This window comes from Lonchura striata, chromosome 8 (assembly GCF_050655825.1).
Source record: "Lonchura striata isolate lonStrDom1 chromosome 8, ASM5065582v1, whole genome shotgun sequence".
NCBI lineage: Eukaryota > Metazoa > Chordata > Aves > Passeriformes > Estrildidae > Lonchura > Lonchura striata.
This window is the reverse complement of record NC_140710.1, coordinates 32,728,998-32,753,849: the sequence shown is the minus strand read 5'-3', so window position 1 is coordinate 32,753,849 and position 24,852 is coordinate 32,728,998.

Below are 24,852 nucleotides of genomic sequence, written 5' to 3'. Positions count from 1 at the left end.
CCCTTGCCCAGAAACACGGATTTGCTGCACACTCCAAAAACACTGCTCTTTCCATGGTACTATGTAAGCTGCTGTCTGACGCCCGTTCTCTTCTGCCCACTCTTGCCCAGCTGGTTGTTGCAGCGTGCACGTGCCTTCCTGGCATTAAGAGCACAGTGAAAGCAATCGCAAAAGTCCAGCAGCTGCTGACTCCCAAACACAAGGCGCTGTCTACGTTCTTGCTTCTCCACACTTCAACAGAGTCCTTCATTTCTGCAGCTGCCATCGAGTTTTCTGCATCTCGAGCCTTCTGGGACGAGCACCAATTTCCCAGGAGGGGCTGCATCAGGACGAAGTCAAAACCCAGGAAAGTTGTCTCGGAACACCTTCAATAAAGCATGCCAGCAGTGCATTGAAAAGGCTTTAGCCACCGTCCTCTAGCAGTCGCAAGGCTGTGCACACAATGTCGTCTCCCTGCGGCAACGTTCTTCGCCCTCGTACAAGCTACCGCTCTGTCCGGCTCCCGGAGCAGGAGAAGCGGCTGCTTCGCGCACACAACAGCGGAGCGGCAGCCGTACGCTCCGAAGCACTGCTTCAGCCGAAAGACGCCGGCCACCGGCGCTTGGCTTCGGACAGCAGCCGAGAGCCGTAGTGTGCGTCTGCACTAGACTGCATCCTAGCGAAAAGCTTTGGCAGTGTGTCTCGCAGGGAGATAGCTTAGGAGCGCAGCGCACTTATGCCTCCCTTGCCCAGAAACACGATTTTATTGCAAACTCCAAAAACATTGCTCTTTCCAGGGCAATATATAAGCTGTTTTCTGACGGCCGTGATCTTTCGATTACTCTTGCCCAGCTCGTTGTTTCAGCGTGCACGTGCCGTCCTGGCATTCAGTGCACAGTGAAAGCAATCGCAAAAGTCCAGCAGCTGCTGACTCCCAAACACAAGGCGCTGTCTACGTTCTTGCTTCTCCACACTTCAACAGAGTCCTTCATTTCTGCAGCTGCCATCGAGTTTTCTGCATCTCGAGCCTTCTGGGACGAGCACCAATTTCCCAGGAGGGGCTGCATCAGGACGAAGTCAAAACCCAGGAAAGTTGTCTCGGAACACCTTCAATAAAGCATGCCAGCAGTGCATTGAAAAGGCAGGGAGCTTTAGCCACCGTCCTCTAGCAGTCGCAAGGCTGTGCACACAATGTCGTCTCCCTGCGGCAACGTTCTTCGCCCTCGTACAAGCTACCGCTCTGTCCGGCTCCCGGAGCAGGAGAAGCGGCTGCTTCGCGCACACAACAGCGGAGCGGCAGCCGTACGCTCCGAAGCGCTGCTTCAGCCGAAAGACGCCGGCCACCGGCGCTTCGCTTCGGACAGCACCGGAGAGCCGTAGTGTACGTCTGCACTAGACTGCATCATAGCGAAAAGCTTTGACAGTGTGTCTCGCAGGGAGATACCTTAGGAGCGCAGCACACTTATGCCTCCCTTGTCCAGAAACACGGATTTGCTGCACACTCCAAAAACACTGCTCTTTCCATGGTACTATGTAAGCTGCTGTCTGACGCCCGTTCTCTTCTGCCCACTCTTGCCCAGCTGGTTGTTGCAGCGTGCACGTGCCTTCCTGGCATTAAGAGCACAGTGAAAGCAATCGCAAAAGTCCAGCAGCTGCTGACTCCCAAACACAAGGCGCTGTCTACGTTCTTGCTTCTCCACACTTCAACAGAGTCCTTCATTTCTGCAGCTGCCATCGAGTTTTCTGTATCTCGAGCCTTCTGGGACGAGCACCAATTTCCCAGGAGGGGCTGCATCAGGACGAAGTCAAAACCCAGGAAAGTTGTCTCGGAACACCTTCAATAAAGCATGCCAGCAGTGCATTGAAAAGGCAGGGAGCTTTAGCCACCGTCCTCTAGCAGTCGCAAGGCTGTGCACACAATGTCGTCTCCCTGCGGCAACATTCTTCGCCCTCGTACAAGCTACCGCTCTGTCCGGCTCCCGGAGCAGGAGAAGCGGCTGCTTCGCGCACACAGCAGCGGAGCGGCAGCCGTACGCTCCGAAGCGCTGCTTCAGCCGAAAGACGCCGGCCACCGGCGCTTCGCTTCGGACAGCTCCGGAAAGCCGTAGTGTGCGTCTGCACTAGACTGCATCCTAGCGAAAAGTTTTGGCAGTGTGTCTCGCAGGGGGATAGCTTAGGAGCGCAGCGCACTTATGCCTCCCTTGTCCAGAAACACGATTTTATTGCAAACTCCAAAAACATTGCTCTTTCCAAGGCAATATATAAGCTGTTTTCTGACGGCCGTGATCTTTCGATTACTCTTGCCCAGCTCGTTGTTTCAGCGTGCACGTGCCGTCCTGGCATTCAGTGCACAGTGAAAGCAATCGCAAAAGTCCAGCAGCTGCTGACTCCCAAACACAAGGCACTGGCTATGTTCTTGCTTCTCGACAACTCAACGCAGCCCTTCATTTCTGCAGCTGCCATCGAGGTCTCTGCATGTCGGAGACTCAGAGGACGAGCACGAGTTTCCCAGGAGGGGCTGCATCAGGAGGAATTCTAAACTCAGGGAATTTGTCCTGGAACACCTTCCATAAGGATGCTAGAAGGGAATTGAAGAGGCAGGCGAGCGGCCACCACCGTCCTCTAGCAGTCCTTAGGGTGTGCGCAGAAGCCCGGTGCTCTGCGGCTTCGTTCTTCGCCCCCGTACAAGCTACCGCTCTGTCCGGCTCCCGGAGCAGGAGAAGCGGCTGCTTCACGCACACAGCAGCGGAGCGGCAGCCGTACGCTCCGAAGCGCTGCTTCAGCCGAAAGACACCGGCCACCGGCTCTTGGCTTCGGACAGCACCGGAGAGCCGTAGTGTGCGTCTGCACTAGACTGCATCCTAGCGAAAAGCTTTGGCAGTGTGTCTCGCAGGGAGATAGCTTAGGAGCGCAGCGCACTTATGCCTCCCTTGTCCAGAAACACGGATTTGCTGCACACTCTAAAAACACTGCTCTTTCCATGGTACTATGTAAGCTGCTGTCTGACGCCCGTTCTCTTCTGCCCACTCTTGCCCAGCTGGTTGTTGCAGCGTGCACGTGCCTTCCTGGCATTAAGAGCACAGTGAAAGCAATCGCAAAAGTCCAGCAGCTGCTGACTCCCAAACACAAGGCGCTGTCTACGTTCTTGCTTCTCCACACTTCAACAGAGTCCTTCATTTCTGCAGCTGCCATCGAGTTTTCTGCATCTCGAGCCTTCTGGGACGAGCACCAATTTCCCAAGAGGGGCTGCATCAGGACGAAGTCAAAACCCAGGAAAGTTGTCTCGGAACACCTTCAATAAAGCATGCCAGCAGTGCATTGAAAAGGCTTTAGGCACCGTCCTCTAGCAGTCGCAAGGCTGTGCACACAATGTCGTCTCCCTGCGGCAACGTTCTTCGCCCTCGTACAAGCTACCGCTCTGTCCGGCTCCCGGAGCAGGAGAAGCGGCTGCTTCGCGCACACAACAGCGGAGCGGCAGCCGTACGCTCCGAAGCGCTGCTTCAGCCGAAAGATGCCGGCCACCGGCGCTTGGCTTCGGACAGCAGCCGAGAGCCGTAGTGTGCGTCTGCACTAGACTGCATCCTAGCGAAAAGCTTTGGCAGTGTGTCTCGCAGGGAGATAGCTTAGGAGTGCAGCGCACTTATGCCTCCCTTGCCCAGAAACACGATTTTATTGCAAACTCCAAAAACATTGCTCTTTCCAGGGCAATATATAAGCTGTTTTCTGACGGCCGTGATCTTTCGATTACTCTTGCCCAGCTCGTTGTTTCAGCGTGCACGTGCCGTCCTGGCATTCAGTGCACAGTGAAAGCAATCGCAAAAGTCCAGCAGCTGCTGACTCCCAAACACAAGGCGCTGTCTACGTTCTTGCTTCTCCACACTTCAACAGAGTCCTTCATTTCTGCAGCTGCCATCGAGTTTTCTGCATCTCGAGCCTTCTGGGACGAGCACCAATTTCCCAGGAGGGGCTGCATCAGGACGAAGTCAAAACCCAGGAAAGTTGTCTCGGAACACCTTCAATAAAGCATGCCAGCAGTGCATTGAAAAGGCAGGGAGCTTTAGCCACCGTCCTCTAGCAGTCGCAAGGCTGTGCACACAATGTCGTCTCCCTGCGGCAACGTTCTTCGCCCTCGTACAAGATACCGCTCTGTCCGGCTCCCGGAGCAGGAGAAGCGGCTGCTTCGCGCACACAACAGCGGAGCGGCAGCCGTACGCTCCGAAGCGCTGCTTCAGCCGAAAGACGCCGGCCACCGGCGCTTCGCTTCGGACAGCACCGGAGAGCCGTAGTGTACGTCTGCACTAGACTGCATCATAGCGAAAAGCTTTGACAGTGTGTCTCGCAGGGAGATACCTTAGGAGCGCAGCACACTTATGCCTCCCTTGTCCAGAAACACGGATTTGCTGCACACTCCAAAAACACTGCTCTTTCCATGGTACTATGTAAGCTGCTGTCTGACGCCCGTTCTCTTCTGCCCACTCTTGCCCAGCTGGTTGTTGCAGCGTGCACGTGCCTTCCTGGCATTAAGAGCACAGTGAAAGCAATCGCAAAAGTCCAGCAGCTGCTGACTCCCAAACACAAGACGCTGTCTACGTTCTTGCTTCTCCACACTTCAACAGAGTCCTTCATTTCTGCAGCTGCCATCGAGTTTTCTGCATCTCGAGCCTTCTGGGATGAGCACCAATTTCCCAGGAGGGGCTGCATCAGGACGAAGTCAAAACCCAGGAAAGTTGTCTCGGAACACCTTCAATAAAGCATGCCAGCAGTGCATTGAAAAGGCAGGGAGCTTTAGCCACCGTCCTCTAGCAGTCGCAAGGCTGTGCACACAATGTCGTCTCCCTGCGGCAACGTTCTTCGCCCTCGTACAAGCTACCGCTCTGTCCGGCTCCCGGAGCAGGAGAAGCGGCTGCTTCGCGCACACAACAGCGGAGCGGCAGCTGTACGCTCCGAAGCACTGCTTCAGCCGAAAGTCGCCGGCCACCGGCGCTTCGCTTCGGACAGCAGCCGAGAGCCGTAGTGTGCGTCTGCACTAGACTGCATCATAGCGAAAAGCTTTGGCAGTGTGTCTCGCAGGGAGATAGCTTAGGAGCGCAGCGCACTTATGCCTCCCTTGCCCAGAAACACGATTTTATTGCAAACTCCAAAAACATTGCTCTTTCCAGGGCAATATATAAGCTGTTTTCTGACGGCCGTGATCTTTCGATTACTCTTGCCCAGCTCGTTGTTTCAGCGTGCACGTGCCGTCCTGGCATTCAGTGCACAGTGAAAGCAATTGCAAAAGTCCAGCAGCTGCTGACTCCCAAACACAAGGCGCTGTCTACGTTCTTGCTTCTCCACACTTCAACAGAGTCCTTCATTTCTGCAGCTGCCATCGAGTTTTCTGCATCTCGAGCCTTCTGGGACGAGCACCAATTTCCCAGGAGGGGCTGCATCAGGACGAAGTCAAAACCCAGGAAAGTTGTCTCGGAACACCTTCAATAAAGCATGCCAGCAGTGCATTGAAAAGGCAGGGAGCTTTAGCCACCGTCCTCTAGCAGTCGCAAGGCTGTGCACACAACGTCGTCTCCCTGCGGCAACGTTCTTCGCCCTCGTACAAGCTACCGCTCTGTCCGGCTCCCGGAGCAGGAGAAGCGGCTGCTTCGCGCACACAACAGCGGAGCGGCAGCCGTACGCTCCGAAGCGCTGCTTCAGCCGAAAGACGCCGGCCACCGGCGCTTGGCTTCGGACAGCTCCGGAGAGCCGTAGTGTGCGTCTGCACTAGACTGCATCCTAGCGAAAAGCTTTGGCAGTGTGTCTCGCAGGGAGATAGCTTAGGAGCGCAGCGCACTTATGCCTCCCTTGCCCAGAAACACGATTTTATTGCAAACTCCAAAAACATTGCTCTTTCCAGGGCAATATATAAGCTGTTTTCTGACGGCCGTGATCTTTCGATTACTCTTGCCCAGCTCGTTGTTTCAGCGTGCACGTGCCGTCCTGGCATTCTGTGCACAGTGAAAGCAATCGCAAAAGTCCAGCAGCTGCTGACTCCCAAACACAAGGCGCTGTCTACGTTCTTGCTTCTCCACACTTCAACAGAGTCCTTCATTTCTGCAGCTGCCATCGAGTTTTCTGCATCTCGAGCCTTCTGGGACGAGCACCAATTTCCCAGGAGGGGCTGCATCAGGACGAAGTCAAAACCCAGGAAAGTTGTCTCGGAACACCTTCAATAAAGCATGCCAGCAGTGCATTGAAAAGGCAGGGAGCTTTAGCCACCGTCCTCTAGCAGTCGCAAGGCTGTGCACACAATGTCGTCTCCCTGCGGCAACGTTCTTCGCCCTCGTACAAGCTACCGCTCTGTCCGGCTCCCGGAGCAGGAGAAGCGGCTGCTTCGCGCACACAACAGCGGAGCGGCAGCCGTACGCTCCGAAGCGCTGCTTCAGCCAAAAGACGCCGGCCACCGGCGCTTCGCTTCGGACAGCACCGGAGAGCCGTAGCGTACGTCTGCACTAGACTGCATCATAGCGAAAAGCTTTGGCAGTGTGTCTCGCAGGGAGATACCTTAGGAGCGCAGCACACTTATGCCTCCCTTGTCCAGAAACACGGATTTGCTGCACACTCCAAAAACACTGCTCTTTCCATGGTACTATGTAAGCTGCTGTCTGACGCCCGTTCTCTTCTGCCCACTCTTGCCCAGCTGGTTGTTGCAGCGTGCACGTGCCTTCCTGGCATTAAGAGCACAGTGAAAGCAATCGCAAAAGTCCAGCAGCTGCTGACTCCCAAACACAAGGCGCTTGTCTACGTTCTTGCTTCTCGACAACTCAACGCAAACCTTCATTTCTGCAGCTGCCATCGAGTTTTCTGTATCTCGAGCCTTCTGGGACGAGCACCAATTTTCCAAGAGGGGCTGCATCAGGACGAAGTCAAAACCCAGGAAAGTTGTCTCGGAACACCTTCAATAAAGCATGCCAGCAGTGCATTGAAAAGGCAGGGAGCTTTAGCCACCGTCCTCTAGCAGTCGCAAGGCTGTGCACACAATGTCGTCTCCCTGCGGCAACGTTCTTCGCCCTCGTACAAGCTACCGCTCTGTCCGGCTCCCGGAGCAGGAGAAGCGGCTGCTTCGCGCACACAACAGCGGAGCGGCAGCCGTACGCTCCGAAGCGCTGCTTCAGCCGAAAGACGCCGGCCACCGGCGCTTGGCTTCGGACAGCTCCGGAGAGCCGTAGTGTGCGTCTGCACTAGACTGCATCCTAGCGAAAAGCTTTGGCAGTGTGTCTCGCAGGGAGATAGCTTAGGAGCGCAGCGCACTTATGCCTCCCTTGCCCAGAAACACGATTTTATTGCAAACTCCAAAAACATTGCTCTTTCCAGGGCAATATATAAGCTGTTTTCTGACGGCCGTGATCTTTCGATTACTCTTGCCCAGCTCGTTGTTTCAGCGTGCACGTGCCGTCCTGGCATTCAGTGCACAGTGAAAGCAATCGCAAAAGTCCAGCAGCTGCTGACTCCCAAACACAAGGCGCTGTCTACGTTCTTGCTTCTCCACACTTCAACAGAGTCCTTCATTTCTGCAGCTGCCATCGAGTTTTCTGCATCTCGAGCCTTCTGGGACGAGCACCAATTTCCCAGGAGGGGCTGCATCAGGACGAAGTCAAAACCCAGGAAAGTTGTCTCGGAACACCTTCAATAAAGCATGCCAGCAGTGCATTGAAAAGGCAGGGAGCTTTAGCCACCGTCCTCCAGAATTGCCAAGGCTGTGCACACAATGTCGTCTCCCTGCGGCAACGTTCTTCGCCCTCGTACAAGCTACCGCTCTGTCCGGCTCCCAGAGCAGGAGAAGCGGCTGCTTCACGCACACAGCAGCGGAGCGGCAGCCGTACGCTCCGAAGCGCTGCTTCAGCCGAAAGACGCCGGCCACCGGCGCTTCGCTTCGGACAGCACCGGAGAGCCGTAGTGTGCGTCTGCACTAGACTGCATCATAGCGAAAAGCTTTGACAGTGTGTCTCGCAGGGAGATAGCTTAGGAGCGCAGCGCACTTATGCCTCCCTTGTCCAGAAACACGGATTTGCTGCACACTCCAAAAACACTGCTCTTTCCATGGTACTATGTAAGCTGCTGTCTGACGCCCGTTCTCTTCTGCCCACTCTTGCCCAGCTGGTTGTTGCAGCGTGCACGTGCCTTCCTGGCATTAAGAGCACAGTGAAAGCAATCGCAAAAGTCCAGCAGCTGCTGACTCCCAAACACAAGGCGCTGTCTACGTTCTTGCTTCTCCACACTTCAACAGAGTCCTTCATTTCTGCAGCTGCCATCGAGTTTTCTGCATCTCGAGCCTTCTGGGACGAGCACCAATTTCCCAGGAGGGGCTGCATCAGGACGAAGTCAAACCCAGGAAAGTTGTCTCGGAACACCTTCAATAAAGCATGCCAGCAGTGCATTGAAAAGGCAGGGAGCTTTAGCCACCGTCCTCTAGCAGTCGCAAGGCTGTGCACACAATGTCGTCTCCCTGCGGCAACGTTCTTCGCCCTCGTACAAGCTACCGCTCTGTCCGGCTCCCGGAGCAGGAGAAGCAGCTGCTTCGCGCACACAACAGCGGAGCGGCAGCCGTACGCTCCGAAGCGCTGCTTCAGCCGAAAGACGCCGGCCACCGGCGCTTCGCTTCGGACAGCTCCGGAGAGCCGTAGTGTGCGTCTGCACTAGACTGCATCATAGCGAAAAGCTTTGGCACTGTGTCTCGCAGGGAGATAGCTTAGGAGCGCAGCGCACTTATGCCTCCCTTGCCCAGAAACACGATTTTACAGCGCACACTAAAAACACTGCCCTTTCCAGGGCAAGATGCCAGATGCTCTCTGATGGCCGTGCTCTCTCCCTGCTCTTGCCCAGCTCGTTGTTTTAACGTGCACATGCCGTCCTGGCATTAAGAGCACAGTGAAAGCAATCGCAAAAGTCCAGCAGCTGCTGACTCCCGAACACAAGGCGCTTGTCTACGTTCTTGCTTCTCGACAACTCAACGCAAACCTTCATTTCTGCAGCTGCCATCGAGTTTTCTGTATCTCGAGCCTTCTGGGACGAGCACCAATTTCCCAAGAGGGGCTGCATCAGGACGAAGTCAAAACCCAGGAAAGTTGTCTCGGAACACCTTCAATAAAGCATGCCAGCAGTGCATTGAAAAGGCAGGGAGCTTTAGCCACCGTCCTCTAGCAGTCGCAAGGCTGTGCACACAATGTCGTCTCCCTGCGGCAACGTTCTTCGCCCTCGTACAAGCTACCGCTCTGTCCGGCTCCCGGAGCAGGAGAAGCGGCTGCTTCGCGCACACAACAGCGGAGCGGCAGCCGTACGCTCCGAAGCGCTGCTTCAGCCGAAAGACGCCGGCCACCGGCGCTTGGCTTCGGACAGCAGCCGAGAGCCGTAGTGTGCGTCTGCACTAGACTGCATCATAGCGAAAAGCTTTGGCAGTGTGTCTCGCAGGGAGATAGCTTAGGAGCGCAGCGCACTTATGCCTCCCTTGTCCAGAAACACGATTTTATTGCAAACTCCAAAAACATTGCTCTTTCCAGGGCAATATATAAGCTGTTTTCTGACGGCCGTGATCTTTCGATTACTCTTGCCCAGCTCGTTGTTTCAGCGTGCACGTGCCGTCCTGGCATTCAGTGCACAGTGAAAGCAATCGCAAAAGTCCAGCAGCTGCTGACTCCCAAACACAAGGCGCTGTCTACGTTCTTGCTTCTCCACACTTCAACAGAGTCCTTCATTTCTGCAGCTGCCATTGAGTTTTCTGTATCTCGAGCCTTCTGGGACGAGCACCAATTTCCCAGGAGGGGCTGCATCAGGACGAAGTCAAAACCCAGGAAAGTTGTCTCGGAACACCTTCAATAAAGCATGCCAGCAGTGCATTGAAAAGGCAGGGAGCTTTAGCCACCGTCCTCTAGCAGTCGCAAGGCTGTGCACACAATGTCGTCTCCCTGCGGCAACGTTCTTCGCCCTCGTACAAGCTACCGCTCTGTCCGGCTCCCGGAGCAGGAGAAGCGGCTGCTTCGCGCACACAACAGCGGAGCGGCAGCCCTTCGCTCCGAAGCGCTGCTTCAGCCGAAAGACGCCGGCCACCGGCGCTTGGCTTCGGACAGCTCCGGAGAGCCGTAGTGTGCGTCTGCACTAGACTGCATCATAGCGAAAAGCTTTGGCAGTGTGTCTCACAGGGAGATAGCTTAGGAGCGCAGCGCACTTATGCCTCCCTTGCCCAGAAACACGATTTTATTGCAAACTCCAAAAACATTGCTCTTTCCAGGGCAATATATAAGCTGTTTTCTGACGGCCGTGATCTTTCGATTACTCTTGCCCAGCTCGTTGTTTCAGCGTGCACGTGCCGTCCTGGCATTCAGTGCACAGTGAAAGCAATCGCAAAAGTCCAGCAGCTGCTGACTCCCAAACACAAGGCGCTGTCTACGTTCTTGCTTCTCCACACTTCAACAGAGTCCTTCATTTCTGCAGCTGCCATCGAGTTTTCTGCATCTCGAGCCTTCTGGGACGAGCACCAATTTCCCAGGAGGGGCTGCATCAGGACGAAGTCAAAACCCAGGAAAGTTGTCTCGGAACACCTTCAATAAAGCATGCCAGCAGTGCATTGAAAAGGCAGGGAGCTTTAGCCACCGTCCTCCAGAATTGCCAAGGCTGTGCACACAATGTCGTCTCCCTGCGGCAACGTTCTTCGCCCTCGTACAAGCTACCGCTCTGTCCGGCTCCCAGAGCAGGAGAAGCGGCTGCTTCACGCACACAGCAGCGGAGCGGCAGCCGTACGCTCCGAAGCGCTGCTTCAGCCGAAAGACGCCGGCCACCGGCGCTTCGCTTCGAACAGCACCGGAGAGCCGTAGTGTGCGTCTGCACTAGACTGCATCATAGCGAAAAGCTTTGACAGTGTGTCTCGCAGGGAGATACCTTAGGAGCGCAGCGCACTTATGCCTCCCTTGCCCAGAAACACGGATTTGCTGCACACTCCAAAAACACTGCTCTTTCCATGGTACTATGTAAGCTGCTGTCTGACGCCCGTTCTCTTCTGCCCACTCTTGCCCAGCTGGTTGTTGCAGCGTGCACGTGCCTTCCTGGCATTAAGAGCACAGTGAAAGCAATCGCAAAAGTCCAGCAGCTGCTGACTCCCAAACACAAGGCGCTGTCTACGTTCTTGCTTCTCCACACTTCAACAGAGTCCTTCATTTCTGCAGCTGCCATCGAGTTTTCTGCATCTCGAGCCTTCTGGGACGAGCACCAATTTCCCAGGAGGGGCTGCATCAGGACGAAGTCAAAACCCAGGAAAGTTGTCTCGGAACACCTTCAATAAAGCATGCCAGCAGTGCATTGAAAAGGCTTTAGCCACCGTCCTCTAGCAGTCGCAAGGCTGTGCACACAATGTCGTCTCCCTGCGGCAACGTTCTTCGCCCTCGTACAAGCTACCGCTCTGTCCGGCTCCCGGAGCAGGAGAAGCGGCTGCTTCGCGCACACAACAGCGGAGCGGCAGCCGTACGCTCCGAAGCGCTGCTTCAGCCGAAAGACGCCGGCCACCGGCGCTTGGCTTCGGACAGCAGCCGAGAGCCGTAGTGTGCGTCTGCACTAGACTGCATCCTAGCGAAAAGCTTTGGCAGTGTGTCTCGCAGGGAGATAGCTTAGGAGCGCAGCGCACTTATGCCTCCCTTGCCCAGAAACACGATTTTATTGCAAACTCCAAAAACATTGCTCTTTCCAGGGCAATATATAAGCTGTTTTCTGACGGCCGTGATCTTTCGATTACTCTTGCCCAGCTCGTTGTTTCAGCGTGCACGTGCCGTCCTGGCATTCAGTGCACAGTGAAAGCAATCGCAAAAGTCCAGCAGCTGCTGACTCCCAAACACAAGGCGCTGTCTACGTTCTTGCTTCTCCACACTTCAACAGAGTCCTTCATTTCTGCAGCTGCCATCGAGTTTTCTGCATCTCGAGCCTTCTGGGACGAGCACCAATTTCCCAGGAGGGGCTGCATCAGGACGAAGTCAAAACCCAGGAAAGTTGTCTCGGAACACCTTCAATAAAGCATGCCAGCAGTGCATTGAAAAGGCAGGGAGCTTTAGCCACCGTCCTCTAGCAGTCGCAAGGCTGTGCACACAATGTCGTCTCCCTGCGGCAACGTTCTTCGCCCTCGTACAAGCTACCGCTCTGTCCGGCTCCCGGAGCAGGAGAAGCGGCTGCTTCGCGCACACAACAGCGGAGCGGCAGCCGTACGCTCCGAAGCGCTGCTTCAGCCGAAAGACGCCGGCCACCGGCGCTTCGCTTCGGACAGCACCGGAGAGCCGTAGTGTACGTCTGCACTAGACTGCATCATAGCGAAAAGCTTTGACAGTGTGTCTCGCAGGGAGATACCTTAGGAGCGCAGCACACTTATGCCTCCCTTGTCCAGAAACACGGATTTGCTGCACACTCCAAAAACACTGCTCTTTCCATGGTACTATGTAAGCTGCTGTCTGACGCCCGTTCTCTTCTGCCCACTCTTGCCCAGCTGGTTGTTGCAGCGTGCACGTGCCTTCCTGGCATTAAGAGCACAGTGAAAGCAATCGCAAAAGTCCAGCAGCTGCTGACTCCCAAACACAAGGCGCTGTCTACGTTCTTGCTTCTCCACACTTCAACAGAGTCCTTCATTTCTGCAGCTGCCATCGAGTTTTCTGCATCTCGAGCCTTCTGGGACGAGCACCAATTTCCCAGGAGGGGCTGCATCAGGACGAAGTCAAAACCCAGGAAAGTTGTCTCGGAACACCTTCAATAAAGCATGCCAGCAGTGCATTGAAAAGGCAGGGAGCTTTAGCCACCGTCCTCTAGCAGTCGCAAGGCTGTGCACACAATGTCGTCTCCCTGCGGCAACGTTCTTCGCCCTCGTACAAGCTACCGCTCTGTCCGGCTCCCGGAGCAGGAGAAGCGGCTGCTTCGCGCACACAACAGCGGAGCGGCAGCCGTACGCTCCGAAGCGCTGCTTCAGCCGAAAGACGCCGGCCACCGGCGCTTCGCTTCGGACAGCACCGGAGAGCCGTAGTGTACGTCTGCACTAGACTGCATCATAGCGAAAAGCTTTGACAGTGTGTCTCGCAGGGAGATAGCTTAGGAGCGCAGCGCACTTATGCCTCCCTTGTCCAGAAACACGGATTTGCTGCACACTCCAAAAACACTGCTCTTTCCATGGTACTATGTAAGCTGCTGTCTGACGCCCGTTCTCTTCTGCCCACTCTTGCCCAGCTGGTTGTTGCAGCGTGCACGTGCCTTCCTGGCATTAAGAGCACAGTGAAAGCAATCGCAAAAGTCCAGCAGCTGCTGACTCCCAAACACAAGGCGCTTGTCTACGTTCTTGCTTCTCGACAACTCAACGCAAACCTTCATTTCTGCAGCTGCCATCGAGTTTTCTGTATCTCGAGCCTTCTGGGACGAGCACCAATTTCCCAAGAGGGGCTGCATCAGGACGAAGTCAAAACCCAGGAAAGTTGTCTCGGAACACCTTCAATAAAGCATGCCAGCAGTGCATTGAAAAGGCAGGGAGCTTTAGCCACCGTCCTCTAGCAGTCGCAAGGCTGTGCACACAATGTCGTCTCCCTGCGGCAACGTTCTTCGCCCTCGTACAAGCTACCGCTCTGTCCGGCTCCCAGAGCAGGAGAAGCGGCTGCTTCGCGCACACAACAGCGGAGCGGCAGCCGTACGCTCCGAAGCGCTGCTTCAGCCGAAAGACGCCGGCCACCGGCGCTTGGCTTCGGACAGCTCCGGAGAGCCGTAGTGTGCGTCTGCACTAGACTGCATCATAGCGAAAAGCTTTGGCAGTGTGTCTCGCAGGGAGATAGCTTAGGAGCGCAGCGCACTTATGCCTCCCTTGCCCAGAAACACGATTTTATTGCAAACTCCAAAAACATTGCTCTTTCCAGGGCAATATATAAGCTGTTTTCTGACGGCCGTGATCTTTCGATTACTCTTGCCCAGCTCGTTGTTTCAGCGTGCACGTGCCGTCCTGGCATTCAGTGCACAGTGAAAGCAATCGCAAAAGTCCAGCAGCTGCTGACTCCCAAACACAAGGCGCTGTCTACGTTCTTGCTTCTCCACACTTCAACAGAGTCCTTCATTTCTGCAGCTGCCATCGAGTTTTCTGCATCTCGAGCCTTCTGGGACGAGCACCAATTTCCCAGGAGGGGCTGCATCAGGACGAAGTCAAAACCCAGGAAAGTTGTCTCGGAACACCTTCAATAAAGCATGCCAGCAGTGCATTGAAAAGGCAGGGAGCTTTAGCCACCGTCCTCCAGAATTGCCAAGGCTGTGCACACAATGTCGTCTCCCTGCGGCAACGTTCTTCGCCCTCGTACAAGCTACCGCTCTGTCCGGCTCCCAGAGCAGGAGAAGCGGCTGCTTCACGCACACAGCAGCGGAGCGGCAGCCGTACGCTCCGAAGCGCTGCTTCAGCCGAAAGACGCCGGCCACCGGCGCTTCGCTTCGGACAGCACCGGAGAGCCGTAGTGTGCGTCTGCACTAGACTGCATCATAGCGAAAAGCTTTGACAGTGTGTCTCGCAGGGAGATAGCTTAGGAGCGCAGCGCACTTATGCCTCCCTTGCCCAGAAACACGGATTTGCTGCACACTCCAAAAACACTGCTCTTTCCATGGTACTATGTAAGCTGCTGTCTGACGCCCGTTCTCTTCTGCCCACTCTTGCCCAGCTGGTTGTTGCAGCGTGCACGTGCCTTCCTGGCATTAAGAGCACAGTGAAAGCAATCGCAAAAGTCCAGCAGCTGCTGACTCCCAAACACAAGGCGCTTGTCTACGTTCTTGCTTCTCGACAACTCAACGCAAACCTTCATTTCTGCAGCTGCCATCGAGTTTTCTGTATCTCGAGCCTTCTGGGACGAGCACCAATTTCCCAAGAGGGGCTGCATCAGGACGAAGTCAAAACCCAGGAAAGTTGTCTCGGAACACCTTCAATAAAGCATGCCAGCAGTGCATTGAAAAGGCAGGGAGCTTTAGCCACCGTCCTCTAGCAGTCGCAAGGCTGTGCACACAATGTCGTCTCCCTGCGGCAACGTTCTTCGCCCTCGTACAAGCTACCGCTCTGTCCGGCTCCCGGAGCAGGAGAAGCGGCTGCTTCGCGCACACAACAGCGGAGCGGCAGCCGTACGCTCCGAAGCGCTGCTTCAGCCGAAAGACGCCGGCCACCGGCGCTTGGCTTCGGACAGCAGCCGAGAGCCGTAGTGTGCGTCTGCACTAGACTGCATCATAGCGAAAAGCTTTGGCAGTGTGTCTCGCAGGGAGATAGCTTAGGAGCGCAGCGCACTTATGCCTCCCTTGTCCAGAAACACGATTTTATTGCAAACTCCAAAAACATTGCTCTTTCCAGGGCAATATATAAGCTGTTTTCTGACGGCCGTGATCTTTCGATTACTCTTGCCCAGCTCGTTGTTTCAGCGTGCACGTGCCGTCCTGGCATTCAGTGCACAGTGAAAGCAATCGCAAAAGTCCAGCAGCTGCTGACTCCCAAACACAAGGTGCTGTCTACGTTCTTGCTTCTCCACACTTCAACAGAGTCCTTCATTTCTGCAGCTGCCATCGAGTTTTCTGCATCTCGAGCCTTCTGGGACGAGCACCAATTTCCCAGGAGGGGCTGCATCAGGACGAAGTCAAAACCCAGGAAAGTTGTCTCGGAACACCTTCAATAAAGCATGCCAGCAGTGCATTGAAAAGGCAGGGAGCTTTAGCCACCGTCCTCCAGAATTGCCAAGGCTGTGCACACAATGTCGTCTCCCTGCGGCAACGTTCTTCGCCCTCGTACAAGCTACCGCTCTGTCCGGCTCCCAGAGCAGGAGAAGCGGCTGCTTCACGCACACAGCAGCGGAGCGGCAGCCGTACGCTCCGAAGCGCTGCTTCAGCCGAAAGACGCCGGCCACCGGCGCTTCGCTTCGGACAGCACCGGAGAGCCGTAGTGTGCGTCTGCACTAGACTGCATCATAGCGAAAAGCTTTGACAGTGTGTCTCGCAGGGAGATAGCTTAGGAGCGCAGCGCACTTATGCCTCCCTTGCCCAGAAACACGGATTTGCTGCACACTCCAAAAACACTGCTCTTTCCATGGTACTATGTAAGCTGCTGTCTGACGCCCGTTCTCTTCTGCCCACTCTTGCCCAGCTGGTTGTTGCAGCGTGCACGTGCCTTCCTGGCATTAAGAGCACAGTGAAAGCAATCGCAAAAGTCCAGCAGCTGCTGACTCCCAAACACAAGGCGCTTGTCTACGTTCTTGCTTCTCGACAACTCAACGCAAACCTTCATTTCTGCAGCTGCCATCGAGTTTTCTGTATCTCGAGCCTTCTGGGACGAGCACCAATTTCCCAAGAGGGGCTGCATCAGGACGAAGTCAAAACCCAGGAAAGTTGTCTCGGAACACCTTCAATAAAGCATGCCAGCAGTGCATTGAAAAGGCAGGGAGCTTTAGCCACCGTCCTCTAGCAGTCGCAAGGCTGTGCACACAATGTCGTCTCCCTGCGGCAACGTTCTTCGCCCTCGTACAAGCTACCGCTCTGTCCGGCTCCCGGAGCAGGAGAAGCGGCTGCTTCGCGCACACAACAGCGGAGCGGCAGCCGTACGCTCCGAAGCGCTGCTTCAGCCGAAAGACGCCGGCCACCGGCGCTTGGCTTCGGACAGCAGCCGAGAGCCGTAGTGTGCGTCTGCACTAGACTGCATCATAGCGAAAAGCTTTGGCAGTGTGTCTCGCAGGGAGATAGCTTAGGAGCGCAGCGCACTTATGCCTCCCTTGTCCAGAAACACGATTTTATTGCAAACTCCAAAAACATTGCTCTTTCCAGGGCAATATATAAGCTGTTTTCTGACGGCCGTGATCTTTCGATTACTCTTGCCCAGCTCGTTGTTTCAGCGTGCACGTGCCGTCCTGGCATTCAGTGCACAGTGAAAGCAATCGCAAAAGTCCAGCAGCTGCTGACTCCCAAACACAAGGCGCTGTCTACGTTCTTGCTTCTCCACACTTCAACAGAGTCCTTCATTTCTGCAGCTGCCATCGAGTTTTCTGCATCTCGAGCCTTCTGGGACGAGCACCAATTTCCCAGGAGGGGCTGCATCAGGACGAAGTCAAAACCCAGGAAAGTTGTCTCGGAACACCTTCAATAAAGCATGCCAGCAGTGCATTGAAAAGGCAGGGAGCTTTAGCCACCGTCCTCTAGCAGTCGCAAGGCTGTGCACACAATGTCGTCTCCCTGCGGCAACGTTCTTCGCCCTTGTACAAGCTACCGCTCTGTCCGGCTCCCGGAGCAGGAGAAGCGGCTGCTTCGCGCACACAACAGCGGAGCGGCAGCCGTACGCTCCGAAGCGCTGCTTCAGCCGAAAGACGCCGGCCACCGGCGCTTGGCTTCGGACAGCAGCCGAGAGCCGTAGTGTGCGTCTGCACTAGACTGCATCCTAGCGAAAAGCTTTGGCAGTGTGTCTCGCAGGGAGATAGCTTAGGAGCGCAGCGCACTTATGCCTCCCTTGCCCAGAAACACGATTTTATTGCAAACTCCAAAAACATTGCTCTTTCCAGGGCAATATATAAGCTGTTTTCTGACGGCCGTGATCTTTCGATTACTCTTGCCCAGCTCGTTGTTTCAGCGTGCACGTGCCTTCCTGGCATTCAGTGCACAGTGAAAGCAATCGCAAAAGTCCAGCAGCTGCTGACTCCCAAACACAAGGCGCTGTCTACGTTCTTGCTTCTCCACACTTCAACAGAGTCCTTCATTTCTGCAGCTGCCATCGAGTTTTCTGCATCTCGAGCCTTCTGGGACGAGCACCAATTTCCCAAGAGGGGCTGCATCAGGACGAAGTCAAAACCCAGGAAAGTTGTCTCGGAACACCTTCAATAAAGCATGCCAGCAGTGCATTGAAAAGGCAGGGAGCTTTAGCCACCGTCCTCCAGCAGTCGCAAGGCTGTGCACACAATGTCGTCTCCCTGCGGCAACGTTCTTCGCCCTCGTACAAGCTACCGCTCTGTCCGGCTCCCGGAGCAGGAGAAGCGGCTGCTTCGTGCACACAACAGCGGAGCGGCAGCCGTACGCTCCGAAGCGCTGCTTCAGCCGAAAGTCGCCGGCCACCGGCGCTTGGCTTCGGACAGCTCCGGAGAGCCGTAGTGTGCGTCTGCACTAGACTGCATCATAGCGAAAAGCTTTGGCAGTGTGTCTCGCAGGGAGATAGCTTAGGAGCGCAGCGCACTTATGCCTCCCTTGCCCAGAAACACGATTTTATTGCAAACTCCAAAAACATTGCTCTTTCCAGGGCAATATATAAGCTGTTTTCTGACGGCCGTGATCTTTCGATTACTCTTGCCCAGCTCGTTGTTTCAGCGTGCACGTGCCGTCCTGGCATTCAGTGCACAGTGAAAGCAATCGCAAAAGTCCAGCAGCTGCTGACTCCCAAACACAAGGCGCTTGTCTACGTTCTTGCTTCTCCACACTTCAACAGAGTCCTTCATTTCTGCAGCTGCCATCGAGTTTTCTGCATCTCGAGCCTTCTGGGACGAGCACCAATTTCCCAGGAGGGGCTGCATCAGGACGAAGTCAAAACCCAGGAAAGTTGTCTCGGAACACCTTCAATAAAGCATGCCAGCAGTGCATTGAAAAGGCAGGGAGCTTTAGCCACCGTCCTCCAGAATTGCCAAGGCTGTGCACACAATGTCGTCTCCCTGCGGCAACGTTCTTCGCCCTCGTACAAGCTACCGCTCTGTCCGGCTCCCAGAGCAGGAGAAGCGGCTGCTTCACGCACACAGCAGCGGAGCGGCAGCCGTACGCTCCGAAGCGCTGCTTCAGCCGAAAGACGCCGGCCACCGGCGCTTCGCTTCGGACAGCACCGGAGAGCCGTAGTGTGCGTCTGCACTAGACTGCATCATAGCGAAAAGCTTTGACAGTGTGTCTCGCAGGGAGATAGCTTAGGAGCGCAGCGCACTTATGCCTCCCTTGCCCAGAAACACGGATTTGCTGCACACTCCAAAAACACTGCTCTTTCCATGGTACTATGTAAGCTGCTGTCTGACGCCCGTTCTCTTCTGCCCACTCTTGCCCAGCTGGTTGTTGCAGCGTGCACGTGCCTTCCTGGCATTAAGAGCACAGTGAAAGCAATCGCAAAAGTCCAGCAGCTGCTGACTCCCAAACACAAGGCGCTTGTCTACGTTCTTGCTTCTCGACAACTCAACGCAAACCTTCATTTCTGCAGCTGCCATCGAGTTTTCTGTATCTCGAGCCTTCTGGGACGAGCACCAATTTCCCAAGAGGGGCTGCATCAGGACGAAGTCAAAACCCAGGAAAGTTGTCTCGGAACACCTTCAATAAAGCATGCCAGCAGTGCATTGAAAAGGCAGGGAGCTTTAGCCACCGTCCTCTAGCAGTCGCAAGGCTGTGCACACAATGTCGTCTCCCTGCGGCAACGTTCTTCGCCCTCGTACAAGCTACCGCTCTGTCCGGCTCCCGGAGCAGGAGAAGCGGCTGCTTCGCGCACACAACAGCGGAGCGGCAGCCGTACGCTCCGAAGCGCTGCTTCAGCCGAAAGACGCCGGCCACCGGCGCTTGGCTTCGGACAGCAGCCGAGAGCCGTAGTGTGCGTCTGCACTAGACTGCATCATAGCGAAAAGCTTTGGCAGTGTGTCTCGCAGGGAGATAGCTTAGGAGCGCAGCGCACTTATGCCTCCCTTGTCCAGAAACACGATTTTATTGCAAACTCCAAAAACATTGCTCTTTCCAGGGCAATATATAAGCTGTTTTCTGACGGCCGTGATCTTTCGATTACTCTTGCCCAGCTCGTTGTTTCAGCGTGCACGTGCCGTCCTGGCATTCAGTGCACAGTGAAAGCAATCGCAAAAGTCCAGCAGCTGCTGACTCCCAAACACAAGGTGCTGTCTACGTTCTTGCTTCTCCACACTTCAACAGAGTCCTTCATTTCTGCAGCTGCCATCGAGTTTTCTGCATCTCGAGCCTTCTGGGACGAGCACCAATTTCCCAGGAGGGGCTGCATCAGGACGAAGTCAAAACCCAGGAAAGTTGTCTCGGAACACCTTCAATAAAGCATGCCAGCAGTGCATTGAAAAGGCAGGGAGCTTTAGCCACCGTCCTCCAGAATTGCCAAGGCTGTGCACACAATGTCGTCTCCCTGCGGCAACGTTCTTCGCCCTCGTACAAGCTACCGCTCTGTCCGGCTCCCAGAGCAGGAGAAGCGGCTGCTTCACGCACACAGCAGCGGAGCGGCAGCCGTACGCTCCGAAGCGCTGCTTCAGCCGAAAGACGCCGGCCACCGGCGCTTCGCTTCGGACAGCACCGGAGAGCCGTAGTGTGCGTCTGCACTAGACTGCATCATAGCGAAAAGCTTTGACAGTGTGTCTCGCAGGGAGATAGCTTAGGAGCGCAGCGCACTTATGCCTCCCTTGCCCAGAAACACGGATTTGCTGCACACTCCAAAAACACTGCTCTTTCCATGGTACTATGTAAGCTGCTGTCTGACGCCCGTTCTCTTCTGCCCACTCTTGCCCAGCTGGTTGTTGCAGCGTGCACGTGCCTTCCTGGCATTAAGAGCACAGTGAAAGCAATCGCAAAAGTCCAGCAGCTGCTGACTCCCAAACACAAGGCGCTTGTCTACGTTCTTGCTTCTCGACAACTCAACGCAAACCTTCATTTCTGCAGCTGCCATCGAGTTTTCTGTATCTCGAGCCTTCTGGGACGAGCACCAATTTCCCAAGAGGGGCTGCATCAGGACGAAGTCAAAACCCAGGAAAGTTGTCTCGGAACACCTTCAATAAAGCATGCCAGCAGTGCATTGAAAAGGCAGGGAGCTTTAGCCACCGTCCTCTAGCAGTCGCAAGGCTGTGCACACAATGTCGTCTCCCTGCGGCAACGTTCTTCGCCCTCGTACAAGCTACCGCTCTGTCCGGCTCCCGGAGCAGGAGAAGCGGCTGCTTCGCGCACACAACAGCGGAGCGGCAGCCGTACGCTCCGAAGCGCTGCTTCAGCCGAAAGACGCCGGCCACCGGCGCTTGGCTTCGGACAGCAGCCGAGAGCCGTAGTGTGCGTCTGCACTAGACTGCATCATAGCGAAAAGCTTTGGCAGTGTGTCTCGCAGGGAGATAGCTTAGGAGCGCAGCGCACTTATGCCTCCCTTGTCCAGAAACACGATTTTATTGCAAACTCCAAAAACATTGCTCTTTCCAGGGCAATATATAAGCTGTTTTCTGACGGCCGTGATCTTTCGATTACTCTTGCCCAGCTCGTTGTTTCAGCGTGCACGTGCCGTCCTGGCATTCAGTGCACAGTGAAAGCAATCGCAAAAGTCCAGCAGCTGCTGACTCCCAAACACAAGGCGCTGTCTACGTTCTTGCTTCTCCACACTTCAACAGAGTCCTTCATTTCTGCAGCTGCCATCGAGTTTTCTGCATCTCGAGCCTTCTGGGACGAGCACCAATTTCCCAGGAGGGGCTGCATCAGGACGAAGTCAAAACCCAGGAAAGTTGTCTCGGAACACCTTCAATAAAGCATGCCAGCAGTGCATTGAAAAGGCAGGGAGCTTTAGCCACCGTCCTCTAGCAGTCGCAAGGCTGTGCACACAATGTCGTCTCCCTGCGGCAACGTTCTTCGCCCTTGTACAAGCTACCGCTCTGTCCGGCTCCCGGAGCAGGAGAAGCGGCTGCTTCGCGCACACAACAGCGGAGCGGCAGCCGTACGCTCCGAAGCGCTGCTTCAGCCGAAAGACGCCGGCCACCGGCGCTTGGCTTCGGACAGCAGCCGAGAGCCGTAGTGTGCGTCTGCACTAGACTGCATCCTAGCGAAAAGCTTTGGCAGTGTGTCTCGCAGGGAGATAGCTTAGGAGCGCAGCGCACTTATGCCTCCCTTGCCCAGAAACACGATTTTATTGCAAACTCCAAAAACATTGCTCTTTCCAGGGCAATATATAAGCTGTTTTCTGACGGCCGTGATCTTTCGATTACTCTTGCCCAGCTCGTTGTTTCAGCGTGCACGTGCCTTCCTGGCATTCAGTGCACAGTGAAAGCAATCGCAAAAGTCCAGCAGCTGCTGACTCCCAAACACAAGGCGCTGTCTACGTTCTTGCTTCTCCACACTTCAACAGAGTCCTTCATTTCTGCAGCTGCCATCGAGTTTTCTGCATCTCGAGCCTTCTGGGACGAGCACCAATTTCCCAGGAGGGGCTGCATCAGGACGAAGTCAAAACCCAGGAAAGTTGTCTCGGAACACCTTCAATAAAGCATGCCAGCAGTGCATTGAAAAGGCAGGGAGCTTTAGCCACCGTCCTCCAGCAGTCGCAAGGCTGTGCACACAATGTCGTCTCCCTGCGGCAACGTTCTTCGCCCTCGTACAAGCTACCGCTCTGTCCGGCTCCCGGAGCAGGAGAAGCGGCTGCTTCGTGCACACAACAGCGGAGCGGCAGCCGTACGCTCCGAAGCGCTGCTTCAGCCGAAAGTCGCCGGCCACCGGCGCTTGGCTTCGGACAGCTCCGGAGAGCCGTAGTGTGCGTCTGCACTAGACTGCATCCTAGCGAAAAGCTTTGGCAGTGTGTCTCGCAGGGAGATAGCTTAGGAGCGCAGCGCACTTATGCCTCCCTTGCCCAGAAACACGATTTTATTGCAAACTCCAAAAACATTGCTCTTTCCAGGGCAATATATAAGCTGTTTTCTGACGGCCGTGATCTTTCGATTACTCTTGCCCAGCTCGTTGTTTCAGCGTGCACGTGCCGTCCTGGCATTCAGTGCACAGTGAAAGCAATCGCAAAAGTCCAGCAGCTGCTGACTCCCAAACACAAGGCGCTTGTCTACGTTCTTGCTTCTCCACACTTCAACAGAGTCCTTCATTTCTGCAGCTGCCATCGAGTTTTCTGCATCTCGAGCCTTCTGGGACGAGCACCAATTTCCCAGGAGGGGCTGCATCAGGACGAAGTCAAAACCCAGGAAAGTTGTCTCGGAACACCTTCAATAAAGCATGCCAGCAGTGCATTGAAAAGGCAGGGAGCTTTAGCCACCGTCCTCCAGAATTGCCAAGGCCGTGCACACAATGTCGTCTCCCTGCGGCAACGTTCTTCGCCCTCGTACAAGCTACCGCTCTGTCCGGCTCCCAGAGCAGGAGAAGCGGCTGCTTCACGCACACAGCAGCGGAGCGGCAGCCGTACGCTCCGAAGCGCTGCTTCAGCCGAAAGACGCCGGCCACCGGCGCTTCGCTTCGGACAGCACCGGAGAGCCGTAGTGTGCGTCTGCACTAGACTGCATCATAGCGAAAAGCTTTGACAGTGTGTCTCGCAGGGAGATAGCTTAGGAGCGCAGCGCACTTATGCCTCCCTTGTCCAGAAACACGGATTTGCTGCACACTCCAAAAACACTGCTCTTTCCATGGTACTATGTAAGCTGCTGTCTGACGCCCGTTCTCTTCTGCCCACTCTTGCCCAGCTGGTTGTTGCAGCGTGCACGTGCCTTCCTGGCATTAAGAGCACAGTGAAAGCAATCGCAAAAGTCCAGCAGCTGCTGACTCCCAAACACAAGGCGCTGTCTACGTTCTTGCTTCTCCACACTTCAACAGAGTCCTTCATTTCTGCAGCTGCCATCGAGTTTTCTGCATCTCGAGCCTTCTGGGACGAGCACCAATTTCCCAGGAGGGGCTGCATCAGGACGAAGTCAAACCCAGGAAAGTTGTCTCGGAACACCTTCAATAAAGCATGCCAGCAGTGCATTGAAAAGGCAGGGAGCTTTAGCCACCGTCCTCTAGCAGTCGCAAGGCTGTGCACACATTGTCGTCTCCCTGCGGCAACGTTCTTCGCCCTCGTACAAGCTACCGCTCTGTCCGGCTCCCGGAGCAGGAGAAGCAGCTGCTTCGCGCACACAACAGCGGAGCGGCAGCCGTACGCTCCGAAGCGCTGCTTCAGCCGAAAGACGCCGGCCACCGGCGCTTCGCTTCGGACAGCTCCGGAGAGCCGTAGTGTGCGTCTGCACTAGACTGCATCATAGCGAAAAGCTTTGGCAGTGTGTCTCGCAGGGAGATAGCTTAGGAGCGCAGCGCACTTATGCCTCCCTTGCCCAGAAACACGATATTACAGCGCACACTAAAAACACTGCCCTTTCCAGGGCAAGATGCCAGATGCTCTCTGATGGCCGTGCTCTCTCCCTGCTCTTGCCCAGCTCGTTGTTTTAACGTGCACATGCCGTCCTGGCATTAAGAGCACAGTGAAAGCAATCGCAAAAGTCCAGCAGCTGCTGACTCCCAAACACAAGGCGCTTGTCTACGTTCTTGCTTCTCGACAACTCAACGCAAACCTTCATTTCTGCAGCTGCCATCGAGTTTTCTGCATCTCGAGCCTTCTGGGACGAGCACCAATTTCCCAAGAGGGGCTGCATCAGGACGAAGTCAAAACCCAGGAAAGTTGTCTCGGAACACCTTCAATAAAGCATGCCAGCAGTGCATTGAAAAGGCAGGGAGCTTTAGCCACCGTCCTCTAGCAGTCGCAAGGCTGTGCACACAATGTCGTCTCCCTGCGGCAACGTTCTTCGCCCTCGTACAAGCTACCGCTCTGTCCGGCTCCCGGAGCAGGAGAAGCGGCTGCTTCGCGCACACAACAGCGGAGCGGCAGCCGTACGCTCCGAAGCGCTGCTTCAGCCGAAAGACGCCGGCCACCGGCGCTTGGCTTCGGACAGCAGCCGAGAGCCGTAGTGTGCGTCTGCACTAGACTGCATCATAGCGAAAAGCTTTGGCAGTGTGTCTCGCAGGGAGATAGCTTAGGAGCGCAGCGCACTTATGCCTCCCTTGTCCAGAAACACGATTTTATTGCAAACTCCAAAAACATTGCTCTTTCCAGGGCAATATATAAGCTGTTTTCTGACGGCCGTGATCTTTCGATTACTCTTGCCCAGCTCG